The 25095-nt window shown below is 35.1% G+C and overlaps 1 pseudogene; it reads left to right on the forward strand.

Annotated features, from left to right (window-relative positions):
* Positions 1-1539: 1539 nt before the first annotated feature.
* On the forward strand, positions 1540-22914 carry LOC132548942 (uncharacterized; annotated as a pseudogene).
* Positions 22915-25095: the final 2181 nt, after the last annotated feature.

Raw genomic sequence — 25095 nt, forward strand, 5'->3', positions numbered from 1 at the left:
TATCAAGATGTTGCTGCCATGTTGTTTTGCCCTCTTTTCACCGCTGTTTATATCAAGATGTCGCTGCCATGTTGTTTTGCCCTCTTTCCTCCGCTGTTTATATCAAGATGTTGCTTCCATGTTGTTTTGCCCTCTTTCCTCCGCTGTTTATATCAAGATGTTGCTGCCATGTTATTTTGCCCTCTTTTCACCGCTGATTTCATTAAGATGTTGCTGCCATGTTGTTTTGCCCTCTTTCCTCCGCTGTTTATATCAAGATGTTGCTACCATGATGTTTTGCCCTCTTTCCTCCGCTGTTTATATCAAGATGTCGCTGCCATGTTGTTTTGCCCTCTTTCCTCCGCTGTTTATATCAAGATGTCGCTGCCATGTTTTTTGCCCTCTTTCCTCCGCTGTTTATATCAAGATGTTGTTGCCATGTTGTTTTGCCCTCTTTCCTCCGCTGTTTATATCAAGATGTTGCTGCCATGTTGTTTTGCCCTCTTTTCACCGCTGATTTCATTAAGATGTTGCTGCCATGTAGTTTTGCCCTCTTTCCTCCGCTGTTTATATCAAGATGTTGCTGCCATGTTGTTTTGCCCTCTTTCCTCCGCTGATGTTATTATGATGTATGCTGCCATGTTGTTTTGCCCTCTTTCCTCCGCTGTTTATATCAAGATGTTGCTGCCATGTTGTTTTGCCCTATTTCCTCCGCTGTTTATATCAAGATGTTGTTGCCATGTTGTTTTGCCCTCTTTCCTCCGCTGTTTATATCAAGATGTTGTTGCCATGTTGTTTTGCCCTCTTTCCTCCGCTGTTAATATCAACATGTTGTTGCCATGTTGTTTTGCCCTCTTTCCTCCGCTGATTTCATTAAGATGTTGTTGCCATGTTGTTTTGCCCTCTTTCCTCCGCTGTTTATATCAAGATGTTGTTGCCATGTTGTTTTGCCCTCTTTCCTCCGCTGTTTATATCAAGATGTTGTTGCCATGTTGTTTTGCCCTCTTTCCTCCGCTGTTAATATCAAGATGTTGTTGCCATGTTGTTTTGCCCTCTTTCCTCCGCTGTTAATATCAAGATGTTGTTGCCATGTTGTTTTGCCCTCTTTCCTCCGCTGTTAATATCAACATGTTGTTGCCATGTTGTTTTGCCCTCTTTCCTCCGCTGATTTCATTAAGATGTTGTTGCCATGTTGTTTTGCCCTCTTTCCTCCGCTGATTTCATTAAGATGTATGCTGCCATGTTGTTTTGCCCTCTTTCCTCCGCTGTTTATATCAAGATGTTGTTGCCATGTTGTTTTGCCCTCTTTCCTCCGCTGTTTATATCAAGATGTTGTTGCCATGTTGTTTTGCCCTCTTTCCTCCGCTGTTAATATCAAGATGTTGTTGCCATGTTGTTTTGCCCTCTTTCCTCCGCTGTTAATATCAAGATGTTGTTGCCATGTTGTTTTGCCCTCTTTCCTCCGCTGATTTCATTAAGATGTATGCTGCCATGTTGTTTTGCCCTCTTTCCTCCGCTGATGTTATTATGATGTTGCCATGTCGTAAGTGGTATTGCTTAATGACCGAGGATTCTGTAAAACACTTTGTATTCCAGGTACGTTGGCGAAGTAATAAAAATGGAAAATACCGATATGGGGAAGAAGTGATGTCAAGTGATACCTCGGCTGGGTAAGCATTGTTCAACTACTAGATATATAGATATATATCTGTAATTTTTGAGTGATGCAAACAGTGTTATTTGAGAGAGAGAGAGAGAGAGAGAGAGAGAGAGAGAGAGAGAGAGAGAGAGAGAGAGGGGGGGGGGGGAGAATGAGTTTTCAGCTTTCCCGTCATATGTTACACTAACCTGTCAATTACCATTTTCCAGTCAAGAAGACAAGAATAATGACAAGCATTCCTCAATGGTAGTGAACAAAGATTTAACGTCCTATAAAGTCAGCGAAAATGATTCTAATTACCCACTTATAAAGCGCAAGTTACTCCACAATTCAACTGGAAAAAGTAACGTATTTGTTCAAACAGGGTAAGAATACCAGTGACGCCTATACAAATTGATTACATATTAGATTCATTAACAATATTATTTTGAAATCGATTTGGCATTCATACTTCTAGTAATAAATACGAATAAAGAATTATACGATGACCGTTTAAGAGAACAACAACTGTACACTTGGAGAACACTCTAATGTTTCCTGTAAGATTCCCAATTCATATCCAAACCTTATGTAAATATCGTGCGATTTAATATATATATATATTATCTTTAAAATCAACCTGGATATAATTGTTTTGGTCTAAATGTGTATAATCAACTATTCCTATACTGCATCGGGCAGAAACAGTCATCTTTATCATCGTTGACTTGGGGGCACAATTCTGATTTAAAGCTTATTTTTGTGAATGAAGTGAAATTTTTGGATTTTCAATCCTTATAAGTAACAAGGTACATTCTTCATTTCGACTGACACTAAATTCAATAAGATATTTGGTAGTAGAAATGTGCATCTTGGTAATCGCCTACATGTATAAAAAGTCAAAGGTATTTACGTCATACAGTTCAAATCTACTATGCTTGAACATCAGCTAAGTTTTGAAGACACATACAAAGATTGCGAATTACATTATAGTATATTGTTTGTGGACAGCTGTTCAGAGCAAGGAACTCCTAAAAGGTCTGAGCTCACCAGAACCTATTACTGATGAAATGTTACCGGAAGAAGAGAGTAGCACCAGTATTGTGTGGAATTATCAACAGAAAAAAGAAGACAAATGGACTACGTTTGATACGAAGGACAGCCGAAAGCTCGAGTGCGAAAAGTCTAAAGGACGTAAATCTTCACTAGTATCCGTTAATGAAATAACGTAAGCTTTGACTAGATTTGATTTAGCAAATAAAGTTTTAATACCCTTGTCGTGAATTAGTTATTGACCGATATTAATGGATATGATTAGTTTAATTAGTTTGTGTAGTTGTATAATTAATTAAATATAATTGTATCAAGTTCTGACTTTGTTGCAGCCAACTTATTTCTTTTACAAAAGTATGGCCCATCAAATACAAAAAAATATTAGTTCCCGTTATTTTTTTCAGAGCTGAAATGGGATATTGGACTTAAAATTGATGTGTAGTTGTGTCGGGAGATGATACAGGTTTAATTCGGATTGAGTTTTGGTCGGCTTTCTGAGTAATGACCTTTGGCCATTAAAAATCAGTTAACTTCCTTTTCACTCTCATTTTCTCATAGTTGGATAGAAGCTGGATGTAGTTGAATGTTTTGCACTAAAACACAATGTAGTTTGGTCGACACCTCTATTGACACTAAATATCACCCTACTTTTTATTGGTTGCCGTCACGGGCATTCGTTTCACATCGACACATCCAGATTCAGAGTGCAAGACGAATCCCGCAGTTTAAGGAAGCGGTCCCGCAATTTTTTTTATCATATAACTTTCAATTTTTGAGTTCAAATTTCCAGTTCAACATGGCTGTAAGGGGTAATCTTCTAGTTTTGTGGTCGTCATAGTGATATCATTGGGAAATATGTATTTTCTTGCATGATATGAAGCGGTCAAATGCGTTTTGTGCTTGTTGGTAAATATTTTCAAAGTGGAAACTGTAATTTTTTTGTTTATACTTGGTCTCGTTTCCTTGATTTCAAGTTTGAATTAAGATCTTGTGGACGTGTCGGTATTTTTCCTCTGTTGGAACACATTTATTCATAAAAAGACATATGTTAGGTTTTTATTCGAATTTCAATTTTAAATCTAATGAAGCACTACATTCCTGTTAAACGTTGCCGGGAAAAATTAACGATGCTGTTAACTGTGGCGTGTTAGCAAAGCAATCCTGGTTTTCATGATTCATCTACATAATTGTCATACAATAATTATATCAGGATGTAATCAAGTCGTAGTATATCCAATAAGAAACATATCATAACATTAAGTTCATTAATGCATTATGACATCCTTTTGTTAATGCTAATAGGTACAGGGTCATTTTTGATAAAATGACGATGCACTCTACGAAGGATGGTCTAGACGAACCACAGTCCACATTCAATGTCAAGCGGGTGAGTAGTAAGTTTAGATTGCCTCGCAAATGTAACGTTTGATATTCAACGTAAAAACATTGATAAATACTGGCTTGCAAAATCCAATATAATCTCTAAAAGTATCGTTTGTTTTTACTATACTTTAAACTTCTTGTACACTGACATACCATCATATGTACATTTATAATACATATTATAGTATTGCTCTTTCATTCATGATGCCTACTAGGAAGAAAAGATTATAGAGGAAGAAGGAGATAAAACCAAGAAACAGTCGGAGGTGAAACCAGGTATTCCCGTAGATTAAAAAGTGACAGATAAAGCATGCCGGCAAACAGAGGAGGATGGCATGCTTACAGCTTTACAAAGACATGGTGTACATGCTTTACAATTCCTAGATATGGAATAACATGTTTCGAAATCCGGAAGTGTGTACTCGATAATGAAAGGGATTTGTTTCTAGAGGAAGTCACTTTTCATCAACATCATCAGTATGCACGTCTCAAAACGAGGTGTTGCAAGACTCTACTTCTTCAGTCGAAATGTATCACATGATTCATGTTACTGGGATATGGAGCAGTGTTGGATCAACAACGTTAGCATATCGTTGGCGAGGAAAGCAGAATTCATAGTTGGGTGGTCAGATGGTGCAGTGGTAACACACGCGCTTTCCACCACGTGGTCAAGGGTTCAATTCCCAAAACGAACGTGAAACGATTTAGGTTCACCTACCCGATCACGTGGGTTTTCCCCAGGATATTCTGTTAAAGTAAGACCCCTCTCGCACTTCAAAAAAAAAAAAAAAAAAAACACAACAGAAAAGATTAAATCGTCACGATTAAGGATATTCTTTCTTTTGATCATTCAAATCTCCTTATGATAAGGTGTTTGCTTAAGCTGAGCCCTGGATCCAATCATTTCACAACAATGTTTTCACTTAGGAGGATTTAAAATTTATATTGATTTATCCTTTATACCAATCCGAACACGAGTCCTCCAAATGAAAGTCGTCAATATTATCTAACACATAATATATTAGACCTTACTATCACATTTTGACAGACAGAGGGAGAGGAATAATGACGATGCTCGTATATATCGCTATTTAGGTATTTACAAAGTAATTGTGAAGTGAAGGTATCTTGAATATATGTATAGTAGAATACGAAGTTTTTGTTCTTATAGGTGATATCAAAAACCATGCATCTGCTTTTCCTTTCGTGCCAATATTTATGATTACCATAAACTTTGAATCAGTCATGTTCCTTCCTACAACCTAAATCTAAAGCATCTGACAGGTTGACTTAAGATAGAAATATGAACATTTAAGGGGAAACATATATGAATCAAGTTTATTAACCCCCAGCCAATTCAAAAGAATACGTTAAAGTCACATCACGATCAAACGGTTTTCTGCTGTTTTTACTATTATTGTATATATATATTTAAAATGTTACGAGACTTCTGGTCAGACTGTGTATTCCAGTACCAAGAGTTGACATATTGGTATTTACTTGTTTTTGTACAACAGTATTTTATCATCTACGAAATTATTTTTAATCATGTTATTATATCTTTATCAAAGCTTCCTGAATCTTTACCTATGCATTAGGCATTGTGTAACAAATCCATCATCAAGGTTGGGCGAGACACATGCAAGTGAATGAAAAAATGCGTTTCCATATCTTTATCTGTGATATTTTATAAAAAAGATTGTATTGTAATGAACAATTTACGTCTTTATCTTTGATATCTTTTTTATGTTTATTTTATTTTTACAAGATATTTTACATAATAACATGAAACACACTCTCATCCATGCATACATTTTCATATATTCATTCACACATACATGTAATGATTTTTTCTCATCATCATCATCATCATCATCATCATCATCACTATCATCATCATCATCATGAACATCAGCATCATCATCATCATCTTCGACATACATTCAATTCCTTATATCTGCCCATCCACACATTCATACACATGTACGTTCATAACAGACATAAAGACATGCACATCTACAAAATCACAGGCTAGGAGAGAGAAAGAGAGAGAGAAAGCGAGAGAGGAAGAGACAGAAAAGGAGATAAAGAGTAATATGTAAAATTTATGTTCCTGAAGCTACACGATACTGGGTAGTTGTGGATATTTGATACATGGAAACTTATATATGCTATTGTATATATATATACTGCACAAAATGGCGTTTGTCAAGGACTGGAGACAGAAACTGAAGTTTACTTAACCTTTTGACAAAAAATACAATACATGTAGGTAATAAATGTGTCAATGTAACATTTGCATTAATTTTTCCCACTTCTTCCAACCATTTAATGAAATCTCCTATTAAGTTAATGCCTTTTTCATATCATCTCGGATAAAAACCTGGTTTGCCACCAATTGTTACATTATCATTATGCCATAGAGGTGTGTGCAAGAGTGACTTCCCCTTTAGTATTTTCATGTTAGCTGAGTTATCTAATCTATGCCAAGCTCCCAAAACATCTTTCCAAACACTATTATTACAATTTTCTTGGAAAATCTTCATAAAGTTACCTTCAATATCTAACAGTCTATTTACGTTCACCGATTTCTCAAAAAATACTATCCATTTGCCTGGAGATTAATGTAATCTTTTAATCCAACTCAATTTCAAAGCATCGATGAAGTTATGAATATTAAGCATTTTTAAACCACCATGAATATAATCTTGTTCAACAACTTCCCTTTTAACTTTATCAACCTTACTGTGTCATAAGAATTATTATAAAATAAAGTTTATTTTCTTCAGGAAAATAAATAAGTGATTAGATTGTGAAATCATTAGTGATTTTCAACAAGTGTATTTTCCCAATTGGTGTTAAATTCCTTCTGCTCCACATACTAGTAAGACTTTTTACTTTCATTATTTTTTGTCAAAATTCATCTTGATCATGTAGATTGACTCTAAAATCTATTCCTAAAAGACAAAATTTTGTTCCCAATTGAAGATTTAATTCTGGTAAGAATTTGTCCTGGCTTTGTTTTTTACTCCAAATCCAAACAATTTCAGTTTTTTCAATATTAACCTTTAGACCAGAAATATTTGCAAATGTGTTTAATTCCCTTATAGATTCTCTCAATGACTGCTCAGTACCATCTAAAGTCAAATAAGTATCATCTGCATATTGTGATAGTAAAACATATGTATTATCAACTTTATTACCTTTTATTATTTTATTATTTCGAAACTTGATGGCAAGAATTTCAGCACATGTAATGAAAATGTATGGTGCTATCGGATCACCTTGTTTTTATCTTTGATATTTTATAAAATGGGTTTTACTGCGATAACCAATGTGTGCTTTTATACAATGGTCTGTATTACGGTAAACAATTTATGTCCTTATCTGTGTTATTATATACAATAGGTTGTATTGTGATAAAGAAATTGTCTTTATCCGCGTTATTTTACTTAAGTATATCTTCATCAATTCTATAATGAACCAGGGGTGTAAAGATTGAATAAAATATGAGAAAAATGTTGTTTTAATTTATAGTCTTTATATATTCAATCTTTGAAAGTACAAATATATATATCGTAGGCCTGTGTCTTTAAGTTGGTAAAGAGGAACACACTATATTTGAATATCTGTAAAGTTGAAATGATGAATACTTACTTACAGAGATACAAAACCACTTGTCAATAACCTACATGTAATTTGGTTCTCCAAAGGGAATTCAGAGTCGTCAGCGATAGTCACAAAACTAAATAATTGGAATTTAGGAAAAATATGTACCTTAGCGTGTTTGGAAGGCATTAGAATTGTACAAAATCATTGACAAATTAGCACTGAATCAAAGACAGACACATATATTTCATAGTTTCTTAAAGCAAACTAATCATGATCAAGAAATGGCCTAGCTACTAATCTACAACGTAAAAACATTTTGATAGACAACAATATCTCCCATAGCTTACTTTCCTTAAAAAATACACTCTGTTTCAGGACAGTCGGATAATAAATGAAGCAGGTAGAGCAAGGACTTGAGATACGTATCTATGGTTAACAAAAGAATGACCTCAATTTGGACAAAAAAGAGAACAAAGATGATATCAATCTGTCATCATAATCTTTATTCAAACTCCGTTTCGATACTACTTTGATCAAATAAAAAAAGAACGATATAGACGGAGATCTCATAAAGTACAGGGAGAATAAGATCAAATGTCCCGGAAGAGTAAGCGTCTTCCGCCTTGTATATATATATATAATATATATACTCATGTATATCTTGGTTCATCCAAGTAAGTAATGTCGGGTTTATAAATGTAATAAAGGTATACAACAACGAAACCAATAGGCAAACTTTCGAGAATCAATCTTGTCTAGTTTCTTATCACACAAAAATGGCATATAACTCAATGAAATGAGTAGTTTTCAACAACCTGCATTTTTGAAAACCTTGTGTTATGAACTTGTCTGTCAATTATGAAATGAAATGGAAATGGGACTAGGCCCTTTAATATCGAATCAACTGCGACAAGGTTGGAGATGCACGAATGTTGCTGTCCAGGAATGGAAGATTCACGTTTTAGCAGCGGGTCCAACGTGTTTAATTATGATGAGCGTATAATTTGATAGGATAAGCAAATATGGCCGCAGAACGGCTCCTCGGGAGCCAACAACTATTTTTGTTTTTTTTTTTTTTTTATAGAAACATGGATAAATATTGATTCTAAAAGTGATAATAACAGCAAATCTTTGTCGTACGGTTGTTCAAGTGACGAGCCAAAAACGTAATGAGGGCGTATAAAGGATGCCGGAATATCCTGTGATCTGCTCAATAATTTTCAAATTAAAAACAAACCCAGTAAATGTGACTGCCATGAGCAGAAACAACAAACATTCTATCATCGACACGCGATATTCATTAGAATCTTGCACTCTATATATATGAGATATCTAGGTTTATGTACTCACCGTCGTTTCGCGACCATAATTGCTTTTCATACCAAATTGCATGCTCATCATACCATATTTTGATAACTTCTGTTTCATCCTTCTTTACATCCTGTTTCTTCTTTGGTTCCAGATTCAGATGGTGTTATTATCTGCTTGATTCCTGATTATTTTCTTATTATGTTCTAGAGTGTCAGCTTTACTGTTCCTATTTACCTCTGTCTGTTAGACTTTAGCGCCATGACTGCCCAAGTCTTTGTCTAATGTTTCATATATAATAAGCGCAATGAGAAGGTTTAGACATTACCTCAACATTTATCGTCTTACCTACCGACCGCTAATTGGTCGCTTGCGTTGTCGTTTATACCTAGACCCCAGACGCCCATCCTTGAGTCATTGTAAAAAAAGCAATGTTTGTTTATAATGTAATAAAAAAACACGTTTTCCATTTACTTATCTCTGGGCAATTGAATCTCGTCGTACTGTAATGTACGAAAATGCAGACAGTGAATGTTGTTCATACAGTTGTCGAGTGTGCTATAAATAAAAGTTTAGATCTATCGTGAGTTACACAGTATTAGCACGTTTCAGATACTATAAATCTGGGACAGTGGGATGAATATCTGAAGGGTAACCCGTTAGAACGCAGGTCTGTTTCGAGCACCATGTCCGATCTTGGTGTACTAAATGTGACCTTTTTATAACACATAACCCGCTCAGGATGTTTGTTATCACTCAAAGCTGATCCAGGTAAGTTCGTATCTAGTTCAGGATATCACAATTGCTATATTACGATGTTACGATAGGTAAAGGATTTGTTCGACTTATTGAAGTTTTCGAGTGTTTCATTATAGACTCATATTATTTGCTGCAATATTGTGGATTTCACTAAACTGAAAATTGTAAATGAGATCAGGAGAAGATTGGTCTTACAAACTAGACACGTCCCGTGCAGCGCTGTTCTATGTTGCTGGGCAATCTTGCAGTTTATAAGTGTGCGGTGTGGGGAAAGAAGTACGAAGGCTCATACTGGACAGACATTTTTGGTTATGACAAAGTGTACCATAAAAGTTTTATCCGGTTTTGTCGTTATAAGTGCTATGGTGCAGTGATGATGATTTGTTAATACTATTGTAGTTAAGTGTCTTGTCACATTTTACTTACTATATGTAATTTATGGTACACTTTTTACGAAATGTAGTCAAATTGGTACGGAATAAAAGTGTTCCTTGGTTTCCATCTCCAGGTATTTTCCTGAAATAGTTACCGCAACGACGTAATATTGACAACATTTTCTTACAGATAACTGGTTAGAAACTTTTTGTAACCTTCACCAGACAAGTGATCAGTGTAAAGTACATTAGCACCTATATACAAGTTATATTTTCTCATCAGTTATCACGGACGATTTTCTATTTAAGTGATTGTAGATTGGACACAATGTAAATCGTGATCTGAAAGACGTTGCAGATATAGCGCAAGAAATAGGAGAACTGATTCTGAATCTCGAGAGAAATTTACAAAGGTTGGCTATTACTGCAGTATTTAGAACATAAACGATTAAAGGGAAGTAAAGAACATGTGGCATTTGTTTTTTGTTGTCATATCAGAATATCAAAATACTAAGACCTGCTTTGCTCCATCATTACGATACCCGATGTTGCGATAAATATGATTGTATGTTGAAAATTTAACATCAGTATCCTACAAGTGAAACTGGGAACACTTGAAATACTGTATTATCTGCTAATTGTACTAGGGATTTGTTTAGGACGCTTGTCCTTTATCGCTCATTTTGTGATTGGTGTGGACATATAGCATACAGTTAATATACATAGCTTACTGATTATTTGTTTACAGATCTTTGGTTGAAGCAGGGAGAAGTGTTCAATGTCTAATAAAAGGTGTGTATACATTGGAGTATTATTTAAGGTAGTTTACACTTGTTCAAAGTGTTCGACATATCAATACCAACATATGAATATCAAACACGGAAAAGATCGAACCTCTCGTTCATTGACGACAACAGGCATCAAAACTTGGATATTTACAATTACAAACATGCTTTCTTTAAGAAAACCTATAACAACAGCGATTTCACTCGCATGCCAATGATCATCAAAAGCATATAATTTCATTTCACTCAGTGACACTTGGATGTCCTATTCAGTCTGTATCTCCAAAAAACCTGATTATTTGCAAAATACGTATCCTAAGATTTACCCATTTCCCAGATTTGATTTCAGTTGAAATTGTATGTTCTTCGAATATAGAAAAATGCAAGACTTTGTGCCACGTAAGGTTTTTAGTTAATGTTAATGCCACTATGAGGTTTAAGATGGCAAGCTGATGTGTCAAGTATATAACATATTATATCCAAATCCTATAAGTTATGCCATAGTTTGGTCAAAGGTTGAATTGTAATTTACGTGGTTCAAGAACATATGTACTTACTTGCTAAAGGATAGGTATATGTAGGAAGATGAGGTTATCTGTATTGTGTTTAACTTCTGAGTCAATGTATGATAAAGTTCTAAATCAAAAGTGTGTTCATAATATGTTCAATAATTTCTGATACACTGAACGTAATGCAATAGGAATACTGTTGATGAGATATGGTGCTGTACACAGTGGCAAAAGTCAAAAGTCCTCATTAAATAAATGTTTACAGAAGGGAATGTTGTTTTTTTTTTAAATCCAAATACCAGTTATACAACTTCTGATATATTTTATGGTACAAAAGTTGTATTTAAAGTGCTATGACAAAGATTTAGTTGAGCAACTATATGAGCCAGTAATAAAACGTTGTTCATATAGATTTTTGTGAAAATTAGGCATTAACATAAACGAAGAAGGTCCTCAACTTTATCGTTGATACTCAGTCTCAGTGATGGTAATACTAAAGCATGCTTACTCTTCTTTGAAAGACTGAAAGTAGGGTTTCATTCGCTCTTGAGTGCAATGAACGATACTAGTATTAAAGGCTAAAAGTGTTTTTGTTCTCAGGTTAAAGTATTAAAGGCTAAAAGTGTTGTTGTTCTCAGGTTGCAATGCCTTTGCGATGACCATAACTCACCAGTTAAATTGCTTGCTTTAAATGCTGTGTACATGTTTTACATAAGATATATTTACCTTGGTATATCCCAATTTCTCAGAAGCTGATACACTTGAATCAGGATTTACTCAAAACTGTAATTGAAAATGCTATAAGGGCACAGGAAATTTTAAAGATGACGCTATCGTGTTATTGCAGTCCAATCCAATCTCTCTTCTCCATTTCTCTCCTTAATCTTCGGGCAAAAATCACAATGTTTATTTCCTATAAAAATTCTCTTTAAGATTTCATTTTCTCTTAAATCTAAATAAGTAGTTAAACACTTTATGCAAAAAAAATCACACTATGTGAAAAAATAATACTTATTAGATGTAATGTGGTTCCCATGTCTCATTTAGGAAGGTGAGACTACATGTTTGGACTGATTTACATAGCGAGGGTTGTCAATGAAGCAAGACGCTTCTCCTTCCAGACCTATTTTGCTGGTACTTAATAATTAGTTAATGATCGATTTTGTGTTTTGATTACGATGTTTTGTTAACTTAGTGATATCTTCTCGTATTTTGTGATGTATACACAGGTATTGAGAATCTTGCCAATTATGAGGTGTTGCAGGGAAACACAGCAGTGACAACTTTTGGGACCGATTCACGTGTCGTCATCCACCTCGCCAAGGACTAAACACAAGTCAAGAATGAGCTTGGTAGTACACGTCAACGGAAAAGTCTGTCGTGGATTAGTTTTTCTTACATTCATAATCAAATTAATTTAACAGCATTTAATGGCGAGGTGATTGTGTTAATTGAGGTTTCGTCGTAACGGAAACACATGGACAGTTTCAGACTTTAAAACATTCTTTTCTTTGTGACGAACACATATGGACAGTCTCAGACTTAAAAAAACACATCCTTTTCATTGTGACGGATCATATGGACATTTACAGATTGAAAAACATTCTTGTCATTGTGACGAAAGCATATGGACATTTACAAACTGAAAAAAAAAATCTTTTCATTGTAACGAACATATATGTTCAGTTCAGACTGTAAAACAGTCTTTCCTTTTGGACGGAAACATGGTCAGTTCCAGACTTTAAAAGATATTCATCATCTTAGTTCATGCGTTCATTAATTCATTCTAAGCATTTTCTGAAAAGAAAAGATCGTTCTTCTACTGGATTTGTGGCTGTATATCTTATCGCAAAATGAACAGCATTTGATGCTGTGAATTTGAAAAAAAATTGAATGATGTCGGTCATTTTGGAATGTAATATATATATATATATATCTTAAATATTATTTGACAGATTTTCTCGCTGCTGAAGGTCAAAGTTCACTATATCGTGGCCTAACGATGTCTGTTGCTGCTTGTCTTGGAAACTGTAAGTATTTTTAAAGTTAATTCATTTCCTTACAAAACTGTAGAAATAATTTGCAAAATTAGAAAGCTTGTTAACGTCCAACGTATCTTTGAATAGGATTACTAATGAATGCAGGCTTCTAAAATAATATTTTTCTTGTGTTATTTTAGGAAGTATTATTGACTTTCATTGTCATATATTGTTTTATGATTTGTCAAATGATTGCAAATCAGTTCAATATTGTTCATTTAAACACCAACTTTCTACAAAAGACACAAAGAGAAACAGCATTCTTCATAACAACTTCTGTGTCAGATACAGTACATCCAATTAAACTGCATCCTACAGCTGTCTCTTCCATAAGAACGCATGAGTTGGACCGAGATGTTGAAACATTGAAGAAAATCAAAATCAATCGAAAGACATGTCACAATCCAGATGGGGAGGGGCCCTAACCTCACAGTTCAGTAACTTAAAGTACTTATATTCTGGACGGTGCTGCTATCCGAAAGTTAACTATATGATAAGATATTCGGGGAGTCTGTTTAAGATTTCGACAAAAAAACAAATTCCTAGTGCTTGTTATGTTTTCCAGGTTTTCTCGTGTTCGAAGATTCGTTTTGTACACTAATTCTTTCAACCTCTTTAGTGATCACCATTGTGAAGCACTCTTCTCATTTTGCCAATACATATATTTTTATCTTGCATTACGCTTGATATACTGATAAGTAAGGGTGTTTATTTTCTCTATCATTACTTATTTCTAGACGAAGACGTGTCTGTGAACGGTGTTCACTTAATGACTCGCATTATAGTGGTAACGGATGGAAAGTTATCTGCTCAGCATGGAGTGGCCGTGAACGATGAGTTTGATCCCAACAATTCTGTTATGGTAGACATTTTTGTTGTTGTGATGTAATAATGGCATCTTCGAATATATGGTGTCCAGAATTATAATTTCAAAATTGTTCTAACAGAATTAATTCGAATTGTATTTACCGAGTAATGCTGAGTTAGCAATTTTGAATTTAAAAGTGATACGTTGGTTGAATAAATTCGATAACGATATTGATGTTATATCATTGTTATACATTAAAACTAACATAGGAATCTGAAAAAAACATCTCGTGCGTGAAATAAACCGATACTATAGAAGCCAACTTAAACATTTCTTCAGGTCAATAGAATTTAAGTTCTTAGAACAAAACTTATGGAAGATTAGAGTGAGACGTTTCGATGACTACACTGTGACCCTTCATCAGACAAATGACTAGTGTGGAGCAAACTGGCACTAACATTATGAACAAATGTTAAATAAAGCGTAGCCGAGTTGACTGAGTACATTGTTATCATCATGTGTATTTTTTTGGTATTTAATCTGTTTACCATCTCGTCCCACAGTTTTCGAGCTTCGTGTCCAGAGGATTATATTACAGCAGAAAAAGTTGGTCGATTCTGTACCATCCCGTTTACTACGTACGTCAGTTCTAGTACGCTCCACACTGGTCATTTTTCTGATCAGGGTGACTGTGTAGTAATCAAAACGTCACTCACTTATCTTCTACTGGTTTTGTTATAAAAAAGTATCTGTTTTAATGACGAAAACATTTTTGTGTCTGTTATATTGTCATTTGAAGCAATCGATCTATATATATAATGGGACATTATTTTCTTTACGCTCTTTTCCACAGGTCCCATATTCAGCTCAACTTTTGAAAATGATCGGACTTGTTTGTTACTGTGTAAAAGTAGGCACTTCAACTAATACGGTAAGTTAAAAAGACTCTTCATATATTTGATCTTTTTCATACAATTAATACCTGTAACGATCAGTCAGTACGTAACAGAGATGAAAACACCAAAGAAAATATCAATTATTATCAACAAAATCTTGATTTAAACCCGATGAAACTAGGGCAGAACATGAACAATTAAGAGATTTACACTCTTGAGAAAGTCCAAGGAGAAATAAAACCAGGGTTTCAGGAAGAGTTCCGTGAATGAGAAAAAATGTAAACGACAACGAAACCAACAGGTAAACTAAAAGCACATTCTTCTTACCGCAGAAGGAAAAGTTTTCCCAGTGACATCATTGTTTCGACCATAAAACTCCCTCTTAATATTCATTAACCTGCATCTTTCGAAACCCTGTGTCGTGAGTTTGTATGTCAGTTGCTGACAACCTGTGCGAAAATCGTGATATTTTGAACAAGCCCTAGAATATCGAATTATCAATAATAGGTTGTGGACGTAACATCACCACGTTTATCATAAAGCTTGGCGTAAAGCTAGCTAGAGATAAGCGTTTGATACAGAAGAGCCTGCTGTGTCCTTGATTTCAAATATTTAATGAACATGGTCAATAAAACTTTAGTTGTTTGAAAACAAGACGTCCTCAATACACCTGAGAGTAAAATAACGTTTTTGGCAAGGTCTTTGTGATCACTTTTCTTGAGTTGTTCAATAAATTCAACTTCATAAAAAGTCGGTCTAGAGACGGGCACTGTTACTTCCCACAGGTAGGCCTATAGTCTGTTGAAAGACCTTACCACTAAACTCGACGAAGACATTGCGAACCATTCCATCAGTTTTATTATTTCGTTCCCCTATATGTCTCTTCTTCTTAGATTTGGACGAATTTTCCACAATATAAGGTTCAAAATCGTTCACCGCCATGTATTTGTATCGCCGTTCATCTTTCCTTCATAAAAAAGTTCTCGTAAGTGGAAAATCAGATGTTCGTTCTTACAGAAGATTTGTTTCAAACGAATCATCATGTAGTAACAATTAGTCATAAAGTATGTAAGTATATACAAATATATATATTAAATGAATTAACTTCATACAACTGTTTTATCCCTACATGTTGCAAAATATTTTTTCATTACGAGGAGTGTATAAAAGACACACACTTTTAATAAAAATTCAGAGTTAAAGAACCATGGATTAAAATGCATCTTACAGCTGTTGCTAAGATACTGTAGAGTCAATTTATAGAGAAAACCAAGTCCACCAAGAAAGTTTCATCAACCAGGGTAACGACAGTCTCGGGGGATAAAGTTCATCAACCAGGGTAACGACAGTCTCGGGGGATAAAGTTCATCAACCCGGGTAACGACAGTCTCGGGGGATAAAGTTCATCAACCAGGGTAACGACAGTCTCGGGGGATAAAGTTCAACAAGAAAGTTCATCAATACGACAGTCCAACAAGAAAGTTCATCAACCAGGGTAACGACAGTCTCGGGGGATAAAGTCCACCAAGAAAGTTCATCAATCAGGGTAACGACAGTCTCGGGGGATGAAGTCCAACAAGAATGTTCATCAACCAGGGTAACGACAGTCTCGGGGGATAAAGTTCATCAACCAGGGTAACGACAGTCTCGGGGGATAAAGTTCATCAACCAGGGTAACGACAGTGTCGGGGGATAAAGTTCAACAAGAAAGTTCATCAACCAGGGTAACGACAGTCTCGGGGGATAAAGTCCAACAAGAATGTTCATCAACCAGGGTAACGACAGGCTCGGGGGATAAAGTCCAACAAGAAAGTTCATCAATCAGGGAGCTGTTGTCTAACGACATGGACTTCCATCCTGTAATCTCAAACACTGCAGAAAAGATAGACGTAAATAACACGATTTAATACGACACGACAGATACTCCACAATGCTTAACTATGTATTTGCTTATTTTTTTCAGGAACTGTTGCAAACACTGACAGAGATTACTCATGGAAAAATATTTCTTAATGAACAAGTGGATGAACTCGCAATGATGCCGAAATATTTGGTAAGAAACTTAAAACAATGTGTCAGATAATATCAATATAGTAAACGTAACTATTCCGTTTTTATTTTCTTATTTCAGGTGAAAAAGGCCTCGCAATGAAGAAAATAAACAAAAACCCACAATAGTTACAATTCGATCACAGTCCCAATATCAATTGATAAACAACTTTTATAAATCATTTTCGGCAATGGTCAATATCATTAACATTCATTTTTCATATCGTACTTACTGTATGATTGTGATGTCCACAAATGTGAACTGACCATCACACACTGCAACATATTTAAATACCTGTTTTCAAAATTCGTCATAAACTTCTTCTGGTTTAATGGGAATGGAACTTGTTTATTAATGTTGGTCTGTCTTTATATGTTTTATATTGATATACTGTGTTACCTTATTATAGTACCATACTCCATCTCATTACGAAGGTATTTTGTAATAATAATGCTCGGACGTCCGTTCCTAGTAAAATTTACAAGTATGAAATATCTGATGAACCCTTGAAAATCTATAGAATTTATTTAATTCCTTACAGGTTACGATGGGAATTCATATCTAAATTGGTGTTTTTTCTTCAGTTTATAAATAGAATCTGATATGAGTCTCAAGTTTTAATGGGTTTTTTTTATTATTGTAGTCTCCATCTTGACGTTGCAATATACATCTAAAATGTAATGACGTTTTTTCAGTATCTTATAATCCTGACGTCATAACTTACATTTACAATGAATTTTCGTAACGTCATTTCAGTATCCTGGCGTCACAAATGGTTATTTAGCGTAGGTTCATTCACTGAGTGACGCTGCAATCACGTGATCAATCGTTTTCTTTCATGTTTCCAGTCTGCTGCGACTCGTCTGCTTCGCCAATTTCCGGGTCTTGCGGATGGAGATGAAGAAGCAAGACAAATTGGAGATGTTACATTACATGCCCTCTTAGAGTTAGAAAGTTCAAGTCCAAGCGAATTTGGAAAAGAATTTTCCCAGTCGGAGAAAGTAAATTCTACTAGTTAAATGATTGCAATGTTGAATCAATAAATTTTATATAGACTTATGGGATTAGTATGGCCTTGTATCAGTAAAAGAGAGTTTTCGCTGCTGAATACAGATACACCAATAGTAACCGTGTACTGGCGGTTTGCATGTAGACTTTTCCTTCAATAGATCATGTCAGAAATGTATGTAGTTTGTATGTGTGTGTAACTTATAAAGATCATATCCCGCACTCGAGCAGTTTCTTAGTGTACGTTTAATGCATTCACCCCGAGAGTTTTAATCCTAGTACAACCAACTACTATAGTCCAGTTTCCTATCGTCATCACATGCTACACTTTGTACTGCTATCACCTAACATTTTCGATTTTGTACGACACAAATGTGTTTGATCCTCGTCCAAGTGTAAGGTGATTTCGTTGTTATATAGTTGGACCTAAGTGGTATGTCTGGTAGTTTTGTTGTTATATAGCTTGTTCACATTGGTATGTCTTGTGGTTTTGTTGTTATACAGCTGGTCCTAAGTGGTATGTCTGGTGGTTTTGTTGTTATATAGCTGATCCTAAGTGGTATGTCTGGTGGTTTTGTTGTAATATAGCTGGTTCTAATTGGTATGTCTGGAGGTATCGTTGTAATATAGCTGGTTCTAATTGGTATGTCTGGAGGTATCGTTGTTATATAGCTGGTTCTGATAGGGGAACGTGCAGTTACTCAGTATCACATTAAGTTTTGTCCACGTCATAGAATTATCTAACTTTTCCAAACGTCTGTCATATTTCTCTTATACTTCTTCGAGGGTCTCTAGTGTGTGTGTTTTTTTCGATTTAGAATTTGCATTGTGTTGACGTGTATTTCTGTGTTGTTCGTATCGACATAATACTTTGTCAAGAAGTTTCTGAGTAGAGGGGGTTGAATATCGAATATTTACCTCTCTGTTTTAGGGAACAATCATCGATCTCGCCATCAACATTTCTATACTACCATATACTAAAGTCGTAGATCCAAACGAATACCCTGTTAATGAACACGAGGATTTGGAGTTGCCCCCTCTCGGGACGCGAATAAGACGTGGTCCCGACTGGAAAGTTTTAGACAATCAGGACTCCAACGGACCAGGCACTGTAGTTAATCACTATGCAGATGGTGGGTGTTTTGGTTTTGTTTTGTTTTTTTTTTTTGTTTTTTGTTTTTTTGTTTTTGTTTTTGTTTTTTGTTTTTTGTTTTTTTTTTGTTTGTTTCTTTGGTTTTTGTTTATAATTCTTCATATAGAACATGTAGTTTACTCCCAAGTACTAATCATTCAATGCGTTTCCATGTGTGTCAATTTGTCAAAAAAATGGAATTGATCAATCAGCTTCTAGCACGTAATAACAGCACAACATATGTATTTATTTCCACGTATATTTGAACGCTAGTATTTTAAAATTTCCCTCTGTGGCAGTTTGCTTTGATAGATTTATTAATGTCTTATTTATGAAAAGCGTCATTTCCAAAAGATAAACTAACGTATAAAAGTCACCTAATTGAAATAGGGCATTATTTATCTTTACATGTAGTTACATATAGGTAGTTATCGGTATGTTATTTATATAAGTATCTAACTACGTATCAGCTGGCATCATAATAGTTACCCTGTCTGAGCAGGCATTGCCTTTGTGTCATCAGTTTTTAGATTCTATTTTCTGATTGGTCACTGAATTCACATTATAGGAACTGTTGACGTGTTGTGGGACTGTGGTATAGTACCGTGTACATACCACTGTAGTGATCCCTGTGAAGTTCTGATTACAGACAATGATGAACGTCAGCTGATGGACAGTTAACTGATACAAGTCGGCTGCAAGGTTATAAGAGGTAATGGTTATTACGTCAGAATTCTTTACTAAATAAAGAACAAAATGAAAAATATCTGATATGCAGATATGGCTTACTCTATAATATTGTTATCAACTGCATTATAGATTAAACTTATACTGTATTTCTGATCAGATGCCAGACACGATACAAGGCATGTATTTATATGTATCGGAAGTCTGGTGTTGATGTTTTGGAGCAGTCTTTTGTTGGTAACTCAGGGCCTTGTTGGACAGACGATGATGATGATGGAGGCCCTGGCTCGTGGGGTGTCGTGTGTACGTGTACAATGACGGGAACTGTGAAGGTATTTATACATTATGTAAAATTAACGACATGTTATCATAAGAAATATTTCTTTTACAATTTTTGATACGTAAGGCGAAAAACATGTCGGGATCGTGTATGATTTATCATTTCATTTCCGTGATGTTTCATTGTGTTTTTTATTACAGGTTCGTTGGCAGAGTAAAAAAATTGGGAGGTACAGATATGGGGACGAAGTGGTACTGATGGAGACCGTGTAAGCGCCAATTTGTTATGCCTTGTAGAATTACAATATTTACTTATGTATTTATTCCAATGCAACAGACCCAAGGGCCCTTATTGTGATTGCGCTTAAGAAAATTCAAACATAACTTTATTTGATCACATATACATTGTCAAGTAATTCTAAATATGATGCTGTCTTGTCTTTAGATAACAAGTAATGTATTGACATATCATCTTATACATCCATCAACATTGAAAACCAATGATTAGAGGTACATATCAGCCCCTTACCCCATTCCTACGCCGAAACACTAGGGGTAGCCTTCCACCAAGCTGTGTTAAAAGTTTAACTTACCTTATTTATGGTATTTACATGAGCCGGCTGATTCGATGTGAAGGGCTTGTTCCCAGTAGCTGACAGATAAACATAGGGTTTAGAGACTATTGGGAAGTACTCGATCGTTGCCTTAACCTCATTCGGGATTATCGCCTGAACGACACACTAGAGAATAATACTTTTCGATAGATATATGGAAATAACATGTGTTCGATGCTCAATATTATGCCTGGTGGTTTTGTTGTTTGTTAAAAATATAAACTTTACTTATTTAATAAACAATTTAAAACAATTTACTCTATATTGTTGTTGGATGGAAGATGGGGAAGTCGAACCCGGATTACTCGGGGAAATACATTTTCACATCCGAATGGGGAATATGACGTCGACCCTCCAAGTAAAATGCGACTGCCTTACCTTTGCGCCTCTTGGTGTTATTGACCTTGTTCCATTAACCAAGGTCTACAAGGCACATTGCTGGTGTCTTCGATGAAGCTGAATACGTGTACCATTTTAAAACATCTGGTCTTATTCTACTTGCACTGTTTCAATGGTATCCGTGTGAATCTTTCTTTTGTTTAAACTTGGGAAATCGGTTTTGAGTTTGTATTAAGATTTTGTTAAAAGTATCGATATTTTCTGATGGATAATGAGTACTCGGATTAAGGCATATTAACTCACGCTCTTTCAGAAAAGCACAGGCAGCAGGATACGACAACAACTAAACGACGCCAGACATTCGATATGACCAGAAATACAAAACCTTGAACAGTATTGACTTGTCATCGTACAGACCAAGTACGAATGACTCTAATTTCCCGGAAAAGACGTTTTACGCATATGACTTCCAAATTAAAACAGGCATTGGTATATGCACAGGTAGGGCAATAATACCAAGTTTTTACCAAACCATCATTTTTTACACAGTTTTGAAATTTCAAACGGGGAGTTTTGTTCATTGATGTTTTATTATTAACACAATGGTAAATGTATCGACAGGCTTTCTATAACAATACTTTCACCTGACACTTCCAGGTAAATGAAGTATATATAGAACGCTTTGACATTATCAACTCTATGTTGGCAATCCCTATTTTCAAATATATTGTGATTCAAATTAGATGCTCATTGTTTGCAATTTTGCATATTTAAAATGATCTTTGTAAATGTATATCAGTCGATTTTGAGTTTGATTTAAGATTTTTAAAATGTCAAAATTTTCTTGCTGTGTTGGTTTTTTGTATGTAAACTAGCATGATATCCCTGTCTAATAGACGACGCAACATTGATACAAATAAAAAATATCTATATCAGAGGTTGATGAATATGCCTAATAACATGTTTTTGATTCGTAGATTGTTATATGGATTTTTTAATGATAAGCTTTCCAATGTAATATCATTATATAAAACTTTGAAGAAATTCATAGTGTAATCTTTGAAGTTAAAAATGGACAATAAAGGATAAATTATCTTTTTTATTTCAAATTATCTAGAAATGCTTTATTTTAATTGTGCATCATTTCAATGATTTTCAATGACAGTGGATATGTACATGATAATCACGAGCATTAATATGAACCTGAGGATCCCAGACACTGGTAGTCTAATCAGCTGTACCATTATAGAAATATTAAATCGTTCCAACCTCAATCACGTAATATATTCAGTGATCTATTTCCAAAAATAAACAATTCAGCTATGTCAATCAAAACCTACACAGATATATTGTATGTATATAGCTACTGACACAACTGGACTCGATGACCAATCCTCACCAGGATCACAGATGTAGCTACTGACACAACTGGACTCGAATACCAATCCTCACCAGGATCACAGATGAAACGAATGCCTCTAGAATCAAAGACAGAAAACAGGTTACCCAACCTTGAAAACAGCTCTCCTATTATGTGGAGTTATCTAGAGCATGACCAACACAAATGGGCTCAATTTAATGCAAACGACAACAGAAAACTTGAATGTGATTGGTCCAGACAACGAAAAACTTCAATTGTTTCAGTTGATAACAAAACGTAAGCTATGACATGATGACAAAGCTACATTTACAACGTACACTTTTACTCCTGTGTGTCGTTCAATATAGCTCCCCAGTTCATATATAGAGATTAACTCTTAATGTTCGAGATATCGAGAATGTTAAAAATGTGGCACTAGAAAACCATTTCTGCATTTCGAAATAAAAGCAGTGAAGTATACATGACGAAATTCCTTGTAATTTAACACCCTTACTGAAGTGTTCAATTAAACAGATTGTTCAGGTAGAAAAGGTTAGCCAGTTTTACACTAGGTGTCTACTGCGATAAGTCAATTAGCACCAATATTCACGAGTGCGCCGCTTACTTATCTGTGCATTTTCAGAGTGGCATTTTGTCAAGTTTACTGTTTCGACATTCTCGTGTACCTGATAAGGAATGGCGTATAGAATAGGGTCTAACCGTGACAAGTATCTCGCGAAATTCATAAATACTAGAATTTTGTATTACGATATTAGTATTCATATGGTCATAAACGATTGTTAGCCCTTCGCAAAGTTGAGCTAATTGTTGAATTCGGCATCGAAACGGGGTTTGCTGTGATAATTTGCTCATGTAGAAATATTTTAGCAGTCTAAAGACTATGACAGCACCATACAAATATTGTACTACAAATTTCGAGATTTTCTATTTGAATGTAAGCTCATTAACACGAGTCCAAAGCCATCTCCATTTTAATTTTCATAATATTTTTTTCAGAAACATATTACGACTGAATTGAACAGTTTTAGGAATTTGTTACCGTCAGGTTGACTGCAATTCCTTTCAATCTTTTACGTTAAAAAAGTTTAATAAATCTAAAAAAAAAAATCAAAGTACTGAAAGTACTGGTATGCTAAGACCATTAAAAAAATAAATTCTTTGTTATTAGCTTGCTATATACTGAAACCAACTATATGCAAGCAGTAAATCATTGCAGCCCATAAAAAATGACCAGCAGATATCAGAAATAACAAGCACAGTAGTATTACTTATGTAATACATGTCCCAAAGTAGGCTCCAAGATGAAATGATAGGGAAGTTGTCCATTTCTTTAGATACATTGTAGGAAATGTTGATCTTGGACACCATATTATCACTTTAAAGACTGCGTATCTTATTGGTTTATGACCATTAGTTAGACCATCATGCAAATAACATGCTACATACAAATATTGGGCAGCTTCATTTTCCAGATTGTCTTAAAATAAAAGATGCCTGTTCTTTCGGAACACCTGGTCTTATTCTCCTTGTACTTTTTCAGGGAATCTTTGAGTAGATATTGTCTTTCTTTCAATTTTACACTTGTTTTGCTGGTTCTACAATTCTGTTGACATGTTTATATATTCTTTGTTCTCTAAAACTTGTCGCAAGATATTTTATTCCTCTTGTATTATAATTTTTACATACTAACAATGACCTTGAACTTTGAAATTTGCAAGATGTGAATATCTTTTAGGTTGTGAAATTTGATAGAAAAATGAGGGTAATGCAAAGAACACCCCCATGCATCTATCCGTTTTTTGACTGTGACCTTGATCTTTGACATCTGACCCTGAATTTCTAAAGAAACCGACTTCTCATAAGGGATACATGTTCCAAATTTGATTAAGGTATACTGTCTTAGTCTCAATGCATTTACAAGGTAATCATATAGTACTTATGCAAGTACTGTGACCTCTACATTCAATCCTCAACATCATTACTATATCCTCTCCACATTGCCCAGGGATAACTGAAACTGTAATCCAAATGATAACTAATACCCCCAACACCCACAGCCTTAGCTATCTCCCCATGGTGTCCTTTTGCACAGAAACATCCTCTGAAACACAGCGGCATGTGCACGTTCCCCAACATTCCTGCAATTTTTTGTTGAAATTGGTCCACAGGTTTAGAAGTTGACCGACGAGCAAAACCCGTCTATATTGACCAGTTGCCATGGCAATCGATATTTCGAGGGAAAATGGTGCATGCACATCTGCACATTGTCCCGAATATTACTGAAAAGTTTCATTGGAGTTGTCCAGACAAGATGTGTCTACAGACAGACAAACAGATGGATGGACGGATAGACAACCTGATTCCAGTTTACCCACCCTTTTGGTGGTATAAGAATGCACAAGAGTGCTTACAAATTCCATGTGGACAGACATTATGGAAAAATAATAATAAAAAAACATGA

Source organism: Ylistrum balloti, unplaced genomic scaffold, assembly GCF_031769215.1.
Source record: "Ylistrum balloti isolate Yb309-2 unplaced genomic scaffold, AGI_CSIRO_Ybal_v1 Utg370038, whole genome shotgun sequence".
NCBI classification, from domain to species: domain Eukaryota; kingdom Metazoa; phylum Mollusca; class Bivalvia; order Pectinida; family Pectinidae; genus Ylistrum; species Ylistrum balloti.